General features: G+C 29.8%; 1 pseudogene; it reads right to left on the reverse strand.

The window, feature by feature from the left end:
* Nucleotides 1-3,073: 3,073 nt before the first annotated feature.
* Nucleotides 3,074-4,947, reverse strand: LOC107620421 (putative ETHYLENE INSENSITIVE 3-like 4 protein; annotated as a pseudogene).
* Nucleotides 4,948-12,981: the final 8,034 nt, after the last annotated feature.

Consider the following 12,981-nt stretch of genomic DNA (forward strand, 5'->3'; position numbering starts at 1 on the left):
ATTTTAGAAACATTAGGTTAAAAATTAAATTTTTTACCAAATTTTCTAAAGAAGTGGCTCTTTGCTGATTTTTCTAAAATTATTACTACAACATTCTTAGAAACATGTAAAATTAACTATTAAATTTGGTTGCTCTTAAACGAAGTAGTAGTTAGTCCCAAAATGTAGTTGCGTCTTATATGCATGCCGTGGTGTAAAGATCATAATTGAATACGAGGCAATTATCGTTTTGCATGTAATTTTAATGCTCTAAAATTATTAGAATTTATTATTTAGTTATCAATGATAAAAAATATAGATAAAATATATTATGAATTATTAGACTAAAACAATTAAATTGATATAGCTAAATAATGATCAAAAACAATAAATGTTCATCATCTCTAACATTTTTCAATTTTACGTGAAGGCATTATTATCTAAGTAGCCACCACTAACATAAAAAGAAAAACCCACTTGACACGTACGTGCTTGAATCAGCACACCACGCGCATGTAATCTCCTTTTCCACTTCAAGCATTATAAACACTTTTGGTTGACATAAGACTTCAAGGAGTTATGAAATAAATTCAAAAACTGACTGTAACTTGGTTTAAATCTGGAATGAGGCTCAGGTGACTTAGTTCAGGTAACTTTGCCACTAGGCAAGGCTACATCTTATAAACTTGTATGTTAATTATTGTATATATTATATATCCTTTTTAATTAAATTATTTTATATTCGTTAAACTTAATTTTAATTTTAGTTTTTTTATTCATTTTTTCTCAAGGTTAGAATTTTTTAATTATACACTATTATTTAAATAAATATTAAATTTATTAAATATTTCAAATTTAAAAAGGTCAAATATCTTTTATTAATTATAACATTTTTTCTATGATTATATAATTTTTTTGAATAAATACGTGAAGCATGTAATAGATATAAATTAATTAATAAATTATTGAAATCTAACAATAATACTTAATACAAAAACCAAAATTTAAAAAATATTTATTATAAAAATAATAAAATTTAATTCTATATAATTACTTAATTATAATTGGGTCACCAACTCTATACGATTGAATTGGTAACTCAATAATCTAATATTTTAATTAGGTCAATTATTAATTCAATTCTAATAACTATATTTAATAGACTACTCAAAGAGATGCTTTGAAATTTTTTTTTTTAAATGCTCTCCTATTCTTATTGCATAATTTTCTTTTACCTCTTATATCCACATTGTTTCTAAAGTATTTTATATGAAAAAATAAACACATCCACATTGTTACTTTATATTTTATATGAAAAAGTAAACATCTATGCTAAAATAAACAAACATGTATAATATATGAAAATAAACAGAACTTAAGTGATATTAAGAAAAACAAAAAGTAAACATTTAATAGATAGAGAAATAAAAAAATACAAACATATTAAAAATAACATAACTAAAATATTTTTGAAGTTGCTACTTAATTATTTTTTTTAATGAGTAAAAATTTATAAAACTAAGCACTTAAATTAATTTCTAAAGAACTTTAAATTAGACAATTTAATTTTTAATAAATTTTTATTATTATAAAATCTTCAAGAATTATTTTGATTAGACACATTATTATTATTATTTTTAATAAAATTTTAATATGCATATTGAATAAATAATTTTTTAACAAATTTTATTGCAAGATAATTAGGTTTAAATAAATCAGTTCCTTTTACAGAAAAATAAATTCGTCTAAAAACTTTAAAATAATAAAAAATTGTTAATTACCAAAATATTTAATTTATAATATTTGAAAATTAATTTAAATATTTACTCAAATTATATAAAATACTCTATTCAAATGAGAATATTCATGAAGATGTGACTGAGGCTATATACCAAACACACACAACAAACAAAATCATACGTTCCAATTCTGTCATACAAACTAATGTAATTTGTATGACTAACTAACATCCACCTTTATCATCCAACTGTTATGACTATATGCTAGATATTCACAAGACCAAAGCCAGATAGTTGTCTCATCTATTTGATCATCAATCACCATTCTTACCGTTATACACAGACAATCTAATACCATGTGTAATCTGTTGTTTGCTTCCTCTAATACCACGTGCAATGTGTTGTTTCAAATATCACCTTTTGTGGTGCCAATCCCAGTAATATTCCTAGAGTTTTTTACTCTTGCCAAAGGTTTACATCTAATCCACTCCAACCACTTAGTTGAATCCCTTACCCTTTATCAATCAACCTTGTTTTATATTTTTCACTGTCGCAATGAAATTTAGTCGTGAATATTCATTTACAACCATTATATTTTTCTGCCTGGGTATAGAACTCAATGAAGTGTTCTGTTTCAATGTAGAGATAGATAAAATCCTTTTATATATTAAGTGGGAGGAGTCCTTAATTTTTTTTTCTAAAATATTTTTTAATTTTTCTATATGCATGAATTGTTTAAAAAACATGTTTTTGTGTTACATGACTAACAAAATTTTAAACTCTAAATACTAAATCTTAATTCTTAACAATAAAAAATAAGATATGGCTAAATGTGTTAAAAAAAGTTTTACTCCTAACATTTCTCTTAGAAAATTGTTTACTTTAATCATCTACTAACTTTAAAGTATTTCAAAGCACATATAATTAATACCAATATTACATTTCAAAGCACATATAATTAATATCAAAATTGTTTACTTTAATCATCTACTAACCTTAATCATATCCATAACAATATAACATTTTATTTAAAAATACCAATATTTCATATAACATGAACATTTTTTGGATGCTATAACTATAGATAGCTCACATCAGGTAATTAATCAATCTAATCAGAATCATATGTGAGCAAATTGTGTATGACAATGTGATAGACTGATAGTAGAGAAAACTAATAATTAATTAATAATACATAAAAACTGCACTATTCTTAAACATATAAAATTAATTATTAAATGTTGTTGCTCTTAAAGGAAGTAGTAGTATAGTCCCAAAGTGATGAAGTAGTTGCTTCTTTGTCAAGAAGATGGCCGTCATGTGAGGAAATATGATCATGCTTTATTAATGGTGGATTATGGTATATTCTGATGAGTGGAATCCATCACGCTATTTGCTTTAACCATCTCTAATGCTGCAAGTAACTCACAATCTTCAATGTCATTCAGCCACAACTCTAAATTGTCCTCTAAATTGTCCTCACCAGAAGCTTCACCCGCAATCTCTTCCATTCCATTCATAATATCAATATCACCAAAATCAGTGTCACCAAAGTTATTATTATTGTTATTGTTGTTGTTGGCCTTAGCTACCTCCATATTCATCCAATCTCCAACACTTGTCATCCTCTCCTCACTCGACGGGTAATCATGGAAAGCCTTCGAATTCTTATTGCTGCTGTTACTTCCCTGATGATTGGCACTGCGAAAAGCGCACATCGACTCGTGGTCCATCCTTGAATTCTTGTCTCTAAATCCCATAGACAAATGGCTTTGTGGACAATCTATGTTCTGACATGTATACAGTAGTTTGTCCACAAAACTATTATCATTATTATTACTATCAAAATTACACTTTCTTTTTTCACTATCTCCAGTGCTGCTACTGCCACCACCACCAAACAAAACATGATCAAGAGAATTATTAATAGAATTTATTGAGGATGACTCAAAAACTTCAGTTTCTCCCTCGTCGTCTTCCTTATTATTCTCTTCGTCCTTAGATGAAGAAGGAGAAATCTTAAGACATTTGTTGGTAAGTTTCAACAAAGTTTCTTCTTTGTTCACAACTTTGGACCAAGTAGCGCTATCTTTGGCAGTCATCCTATCTTGTAAGGTCTTTGATTGAGTCACAAGCCTTCTCAATTTTTCCAAGTCAGGGGACATGTGCTTTATAACTGAAGCCAAAACCGAAACCTTCCATGCCTTCTTCAAATCATGGGGTTTCTTATACGGTGGTGGTCCCTGTTCTTGAGCCAAAAGGCCCTGTTGACCCCACCATACCTCTGACCCATTAGGCCACCACGGCGGGGCCACGCCTTTATCCAAAGGATACCTCCTTTGTGGCGGCATACAGTGTTGCATCAGTGATGAAAGAAGAGATCCTAGTGTTGCATCTTGAAGATCATGGAGAAGGTGTATGCTTGACGACTCATCTAACTATCCCTTTTCAAGTAACGGTAAATATTTTGCAATTGCTGTAGGAGCATTTTGGTCAAATCTAATATCTTCTTTCCACCATTCTCGCAAACTATCTGAGCTGCCAGTAACCGGCTTACCTATGAATTATAATCAAAATATTTTAATATTAAAATGAAGACGGAAGTATGACAGAAATAAAATATTTTTTAATAAAAACATAGAAAAATATTAAAATTATTTTTGTATTAATTGTTAAATAAAAACTCAAATATAATTGAATTTATAATTAAGAGAATTTTTAAATAATTTAATATATTTAATTAAATAATTATTTTATTATTATTAATTTTATATGAAAATAATTTTACGTAATTATTATTCCTCCTCTCAAATTAAACTTTTTAATTATGCATAGTTAATTTTTAATTAAAAAATAAAATAAAAAAAAGCTTATTTTAAAAGAAAGAATGGTGTAATTCCATACCTTTTTCAGGGACGATGCCATATACAAATCCACGAGCTTTGCAAACCTTCATGATCTTGACCATGTATTTGAGGACGGAGTCTTGTGCCCTAGACATCTTTTTCTTCCTAGACGCTTCTTGCTTGGCTTCTTTGTTTTCAGATTCGTCCTTCTTAAATTTCTCCTTCATCTTCTGGAGAAGGACACGGTCTTTCCATATGCGCTTCTTCAGAACCTCATAGTCTATCGTTTCATCTTCCGCTGTCAAGGTAGCATCAATTTCCTCGTCTTCTGTATTGGTCAATTGAACATAGGACGGATCCATTTCTTCTTGGATCAGCACCATGATTTTTTTTTTTTATAAAAAAAATCAAGTGAAGTGTGGAAAATATGTGTAAAGAAGAATAGATAAGAGTGATTGATATTATGTTATTACAACTCGTGAAAGTTATGTACGTATATATAGATATCCGCGAAGGTTGTAGAATGGCGGTGTTAGAAGGATCTAACATCAGCAAAATAATCTTAGCCTAGTGGAATTGTAAATAAATAATTCATAAGAGTGATGGGATAAAGTAGGCATTATCGAGGTGAAAATTATATGGTGTTTATACTTCTTGGAAAGCTGATAAATGTGCAATTAACCTGAGAGAGTTAAAGGTTGTTTGAGTGAAATAATGAAGATGAGGCGTTCTGTTTACATGCACAATTTGGTTGATCCAATTCAACTAGGTACGAAGGTATTCTTTAAAATTTGTATAATATTCAGTTTTTTATTACAACCTTGACTTACTTAACTAATAAAATATATTTAAATATATTTTAAATTTAAAAGATATATCAAATTATTACAAATGACATAAGAATGACCAAATTTCATATATATTAGTTCAATACCATACAATCAATTCAATAATAACAAAAATACATGATTTAGCTGAAAACAACATAGATATTTTTTTTATAAAAGACACAACAAATCTTTAAATAAAGAATCATAAATCTAAAATTTTAACTCATTCAACCAACAAAATATATTTAAATGTGTTTCCGAACTAAAAAAGGATATCAATACCACTTCATTTAGTTAGGAATGATATCACAGTTAAAAAATTTCTGGGTAAAAATGAAAAAATTTCTGTATCAATTAAGAAATTTTTTGTGTTACATAAATTCTACACAATTTAAAACTCTCCCTCCTCCTCTTCTTCTTTGTCGTCATCATCTTCTTCTTCTTTTTCTTCTTTATTTTCTCCTTCTTGTTTAACATTCTCATCATTCATCTTTTTCTATCCTCTTAGTAAGAATACGTATCACGGTCAAAATTCTCTCTCTTTTCCTGCTTCTTATTTCACTTTCTCCTAATTATTCTTATTTCACCCTCTTAACATGAATAAAAATAAAACATAAAAAAAATACTAAAAAATGTTGTGATAACTGTTAATCTGTTACTTAGATTTTTTTTTATTTTATTAGTTTAATATTTATAGTAATTAATTATAGCAAAAATACATATTTTGTAGTTAATTTTGTGTATTCTACTCTTTATGTATTCTTATTATAATTAATTACCATCAATCGTTTAAATCTAGATAACAATAACCACTAGAAGGAGAATGGGAAGAAATAAAAAAACACAGTGCACACGTTATGTAAATAAAAAATTGGTGATTCAGGTGACCAATTTAGCTTTTATGAATATTGTGTAAACCTTATCTTATCCTCTAAAATAATTCAAAAAATATCACATATATAATAAAAATCGGTTATATATTAAATTATTATCATATATTTGTATATATTTATTTATATTATTTTATATATTTTTTAATTAAATAATTAATTACTAAAATAATCAAATTTATCATAATAGAATAATCAAATAATAAAACTGTTTTATAATAATAGCTTAATAAAAAAAAATTATGAATCGCTAAATATATATTTTTTATACTATGAATAATTTTTTTATACATATAGCATAATTGAATTTTGTAAATTAAGCTAAATTGATTCAATTATTTAATCCATGCTATCAAAATTATGACTATCCAAAAACTATTATAAAATCTATGTCAAAATTAATAAAATTAGGAATTAACTAATATCTTTTTAATAGCACAAATTAAGATTATGAATTTAATTTTTTTTATTAAAAACTTATAAAATTAAGTTTTTAATATATTTGTTATGTGATTTTTTAAAGTAAAATGTTTATATTTTTTAATAAGAATGAATAATTTATCATATACCTTAAAAGATACATGTTAGATAAATCTATCAATAACTATTCTTAAATAAAATAACACATATGATTAATACTTATTTAGTCATGACTATTAAATTAAAGCATTATTAAAATAATAATAATAATAATAATAATAATAATAATAATAATAATAATAATAATATGCTTCATATATTTTTTTGTCCAATTCTTAAGGTAAGAGAGTAAATTAGAGTTGTATATACGCCGTAAATCTAATTTCACATTTCATATGGACTGGTCATTTTTAATGTTTCTTAATTATTTATAGTATTTTAATTAGTGTTTTAGTAATAATTAACAATTAATAATATATATTATTTTTAAATTTATTTTAAAAATATAATATAAGTCAATACTAAAATCAAACACGTCAGACATAGAGTAGTTGTATTTAAATAAATCTAAACATAACAAATGTTTGTATTTTTTTTATTTTTATTAATACACAATTCACAAAAATATAAACCAAATAAATATTCTTAAATTTCGTCTCTGTAACGCCTAAAGTATTTAGACAACAACTAAATAGCGATTTTTATAACTTTATTGAGTAGGAAAAAACTAAATCCATGTAAAAGAATGAAAATGATGTGAACAGGTTTGTCATTTGTGACCCATATGCGCACTCCTATGCTAATGAGTTTTGCATGATGTAATAGAGAACGTGGTCTTAATTTTGGTGAGTGTACGAATAGATAGATAGACCCCCCTATCACATATAATATAGTTCAATAAATATAATATTAACATGTACATGACCAATCATTTCACGAAGGGACAAAGTTGAATTGGAGAGTGTAGAAGAAAAAATTATACCCATTATATACTGTTCGTGTGTGTAGAGTGCAGTCCACTCCAATTTCCGCCTTTACATCCATACTTTTTTGTTTCAAATTCTTAAGCCTAAAGCCTAATTATTATGATACGCATGGATTACGAGGCTTTTTCTCTGCCACTACCCACTATCCTACTAGAACAATAATTAAATCATTCGTCACTGTATAAACACCCTCATTTTTCTCCATTGCAACTGAAATATGTTCACATTTCTTCTCTGATTGTTTTCTTGTTTATTTCTAGCTACTAACGTCACTGTATAAACACCCTCATTTTTCTCCATTGCAACTGAAACATGTTCACATTTCTTCTCTGATTGTTTTCTTGTCTATTTCTAGCTACTAACGAGTACTTTACCATCCTCTCTTATTTTGCCCATACTGTAATATGCAAAAAAAAAAAATTTAAATATAAATAGAAATATAAATATATTATTTCTCTAAATACACATGAATAAAAAAATGGTCAGATTAATTAGATAAAGGGGTTTAATCAGATAAATATTATATTGTATTAATTATTATGATTAAATGTTTGAACTTTTTTATTTCAGATTCAATAATATTTTTTGCAGTCGAATTATTTATTCCAAATAAATGAATTGGGATAGTTTTGTAACTCTTATTTCTCTTTGGACTTAGTCCCCATCTAACAATAATGATAATAATAACTAAAACATGATACATACCGGCCCAAAAGGCCCAACGAATACCCAAACAGGGTTACGTTAACATGAAAATAAAATTAAAAAAGTTTTATCATGGAAAAAGAGTGCACTTTTGTATACCTATTTCATAATAATAACGAAACTAACACTTTGTTGATTATAACTTCTTGAATACTTAATTCTTTCTTAAATTTCATAGCCATTTAACTGGATTTTATTAAAAAAAGAAACATAAGCTGTATAATTGTACTTTTATTATTGCACATGAGGTAAAAGGGTTTAGGGTTTAGGGTTTAGATGAATACATTAATATGTAACAAAAGTATTGTCAGAATAACAAATTTATATGTCTATTATTAAAATTTTAGACAAATTAATTTAAAAATAATTTTTACTCTAAAATAAGTAAAATAAGGTAAAAATAATAAAAGTGACAAAATTATATTTTTTATTGCTTTTATTTTTTTAATTACCTAATTTAAAAATAAATATTAAAATAATTACAGAAATTCTATCTCACAACCTCACAAACAAATATCTCATTTCTTCTTTTGAATTTTCAATTATCTCAAGGATACAATTTATACTAAGTCGTATATTAGAATTGAAGATTAAATAAACGTAATTAACTCACATGACGTCTGACACGATACTCCCGCAATTGTTTTGCATTAAAAATTGTCTTTTTTATCCAGAATACCACCGACACGTGTTTTGGGACAGGCTCTCTTAATCGAACATTTTCTTCCATGTTGATATATTTTTTCGCTCGTTCTTGCACTTTGTACAGGAAGGTCGAGTGCCTCTTCAACATGGATTAGGAGAACAAACCTTCTTTCAGGCCATTAACTACTTTCCATGATGGCAGCTTCGGTAGGCAAATTTTAAATCTCTAGACAGATCTTGCTGAATATTTCCATAAAAGCTCGAAGGGTTTGTCCAACCTCGTATTTGATCACTAAAAGGCTTGTAGCGTCTTTGACCTTATCTTCAGGATGAAAAACCGGGTAAAACGACTCCTTGCAAGGTCTTCGAAACAAGTTATGGACCTAGGTCGTAGACTGTCAAACCACTTCATTGCCGCTTTAGTTAACGTCGTTGGGAAAGCTTTGCCACGAGTTGCATCCGACACGTCAGCCAAGTACATTCGGCTTTTAAAGTTACTAGTAAGATGGTGTCTCGGGTCGGTTGTTCCATCATAGAGGTCCACGTCTGGGTTTTCAAATTCCTGAAAACTTTAACCCGCAAAATCTCTTCCATGAATGGATCTTCGCCCCCGAAAGGGAGTCTCTTCTCAATCAACATGAGCTCTCCGACCTCAAAGGTCGGATTCAAGTTTGTCAATTTGTCCTTCTGAACCCCATCGTCGACGTACCTCTCTTTTTAGAGCTCGTTTAGACTATCGTTGTCGCTCCAGTTCAATCTCGAGCTGCTCCAACCGTCCGTGGTGTCCGTTGGTGCGGAATTTAGAGTCCACAAAACTAATCGGCAAGTGCACCGGGTCATATCAAGTAATACCTCAGGTGAGTGAGGGTCGATCCCACGAGGATTGATGGACTAAGCAACAATTGTTAAATGATTTACTTAGTTAGGCAAACAGAAAATAGTGTTTGAGAGTTTAAAAAGCATTAAATTAAAGACAGGCGAATAAATAAGTTGGGAATAAAATATGGAGAAGGTAGTTAAGGCTTCAGAGTTATCTATTTTCAAGATTGACTTTTCTTATTAATTTATTCTAATCATGCAAGATTTAATTAATGACAAACTATATGTGACTAGACCCTAATTCCTTAGACCTTTCTAGTCTCCTCTAAAATTCATCAACTACCAATTCCTTAGTCAATTAATTCCAATTAGAGGGTGAAGTTCAATTCTAGTTTATGTGCCACAGAAATCCTAATTACCCAAATATAAGAGGATTATATGTCACGTATCCCGTTAAGTCCAGATAATTAGAATTTAGGAGGATATGTTTTCAAGCTGTTGTTCAAGTAAAGAGCTTTTCCAAGTTATACAAGAACGCAATTAGAAAGAGGGTCATACTTTCGTTCCACCCAAATTCATAAAATAAAGAACGAAAACAATCCTTGAAATATAAATCAATACATGAATTAAAATAGAAAAATAATAAAATCAATCCATACAATAGACAGAGCTCCATACTTTAACAGTGGAGGTTTAGTTGCTCATAGTTCAGAGAGAAAAATAAGGATTCTAATAAAATGTATTTTGGTAGAGGTGGAATGGAATCCCCCCAGGTAAATGAAAAGTGGAATAATGTTCCCCTTTTATATCTAATCCTAATTAATTTAAAATCTATTTTTCTAAAACTAAAATAATATCTTTTCCTATTTTTAAAATAAAAACTAAAGTTTAAATCAGAATTAATTAATCAGCATTTTTTACACTTCGCGCTTGTCACGCGTACGCGTCAGTCACGCGTACGCGTCGATGGTCTTCTTCGCGTGTCACGCGTACCCGTCAGGTACGCACACGCGTCGCCATGGAAAGCTCCAAATCACGCGTACGCGTCAGGTACACGCATGCATTACTCCTCGCTAGTCATCTCCTTTAATTCTTGTGCTCCTTCCATTTGTGCAAGCTTCCTCTCCATCCTCTAAGCATTTCCTGGCCTATATAGCCTTCTTCTCTTTTTCTGCGGAAGCTCCATCAAATCCAACCAAATGCTACCTAAAATAAACAGAATTGCACAAGACTCAAAGTAGCATCCATAGTGGCTAAAAGATAATTAATTCTTGATTAAACTCAATAAATTAAATGCAAAGTCACTAGGAAAAGATAGGAAATATTCTCACACATCATCCATGCACCTAGCACATGAGTTCTACTGGAATCTGGTTCACCATGTCCTCAGGTAGGTGGATTTTCAAATTTATTCTTTTGGGTTGAGGATTTCGTGAAGTCCCCTCCCATTATGGTCGTCTGTTCTATCTTGTCGTGGAGGGACTACAAGTGCTTGATCGTCATTGTGATGTTCTGGCTCAGATTCGGATGCCGTATGTTCGTTTTCAAGACGATTATCCACCATGATTGGGTGTAAACTTGTGGGTCCCCGGCAACAATGCTAATGTTCTGAGGGTTACCTAAAACGGATGGAATAGGCCAAAATGTGAGGTCCATACTTCTTTAGGGCAGCGTCCGATGTCTTCCGGTGTTGAGGTGCCGTCATTCGTGCGGAGGTGGGGAGTGGTACCTGCATGGGACTCCGATACTTAAGTTAGCAAGGGTTTTTAGGCAGATTTTTAGTAGATTAGGTTCTAAGCATACCTGAAGGTGTCAAGATATTTATTAGTGTAAAGGTAGAGTCAGTATCCACATTTTGAATAGTCCCTTTTGGTAGTGACGTTGTTAAGATCTCCTTTCTAAATGAATAGGAGAGATAGTAGGGGTTGGTTGTAAAACTCGCAAATTAATAAGTAATTAATCAATAAATTATAAATTAATTAAAGAAATTAGAAAATATAATTTCATAGTTTAATGAGATAAAGTTAATTAGAATAAGAATTTTGACACTAATTTTAACGAATTTGGCCCAAGGTTGGACCGAACGGGTCAAATTGGTTGAACCGGGTCCATATTGGATCCAAGCCCAACTTATATATCATCACCCTCACCCTTTCAGCTAAGGTTCAACCTGTTCAACCTATAAACTAGTGAACCAGTGAACCAGTGAACCACGGTCAAACAGGTTGAACCTATAAACTAGTGAACCAGTAGCTAGAGCAGTTTGATGACCAGTTCGATTTTTAGAACCTTGGCAGAAACGGTGTGAATGAGGGGGGAAGAGAACCCTCATGTAACACTATTTATTCCCCACTTGTTTGGCTCATGCTTTTGATCCGGAGTTCCGATTGACGAGCCATTTACGGCCACGCGTCGAGCTCATCGAGCTCTTCAGTTTATCCAAACAAAGTGGTATGTCTTTCTCTAATTCGTGCCCAGTTCTCCATTCAAGTTTGTTTTCACGTTTTGGTTATGGGTTTTGAGTGATTTTGATTATTTTGGTGATTAGGTACAATCTAACATGGGATGATTGTTGTATTTTACCCCAATCATCAATGGGTAAGGTAAGAAAACTCTAAACCCTTGTGGTTTTCCCAATTTTGTGTGCCCTTGTGCCAAATGGTTAAATTGTATAAACTAGTTAAATTTATGTTGAATTAGAGTTGAATTTGTCAATTTGGAGCTCTTGGAATAAACTTTTGGTGGCTGGAATTATTGGGTGTGGATTGGAGTCTTTGAAGTTGGAATTGTGATGGTTTTGAGCTTAGGGAGGAATCGACCAAGGTATGATTTCGATTTCTCGTAAATAATATGTAATGTCTCGTAAAAACATAGGCTAGATGACCATAAGATAATTTGAAGCATGTATGTATGTTAAAAAGTTAGTAATCCTAATAAAAGGTTGATGATTGATGATTTTGAAGAGGATAATGAATGTGAATTGTTGAATGAGTGAACGAAGCTAATTTGGATTGTGTTGGTGTAAACTTAATGGCTTTAGTTAATGCAATATATATTTGAGTTGATGAATGATAAGTATGTTGAATGATGATTTTGTTGGAGTTTGATTGGTAGTTTAGTCA

This window comes from Arachis ipaensis, chromosome B10 (assembly GCF_059453495.1).
Source record: "Arachis ipaensis isolate K30076 ecotype BB chromosome B10, ASM5945349v1, whole genome shotgun sequence".
In the NCBI taxonomy this organism is placed as follows: Eukaryota; Viridiplantae; Streptophyta; class Magnoliopsida; order Fabales; family Fabaceae; genus Arachis; species Arachis ipaensis.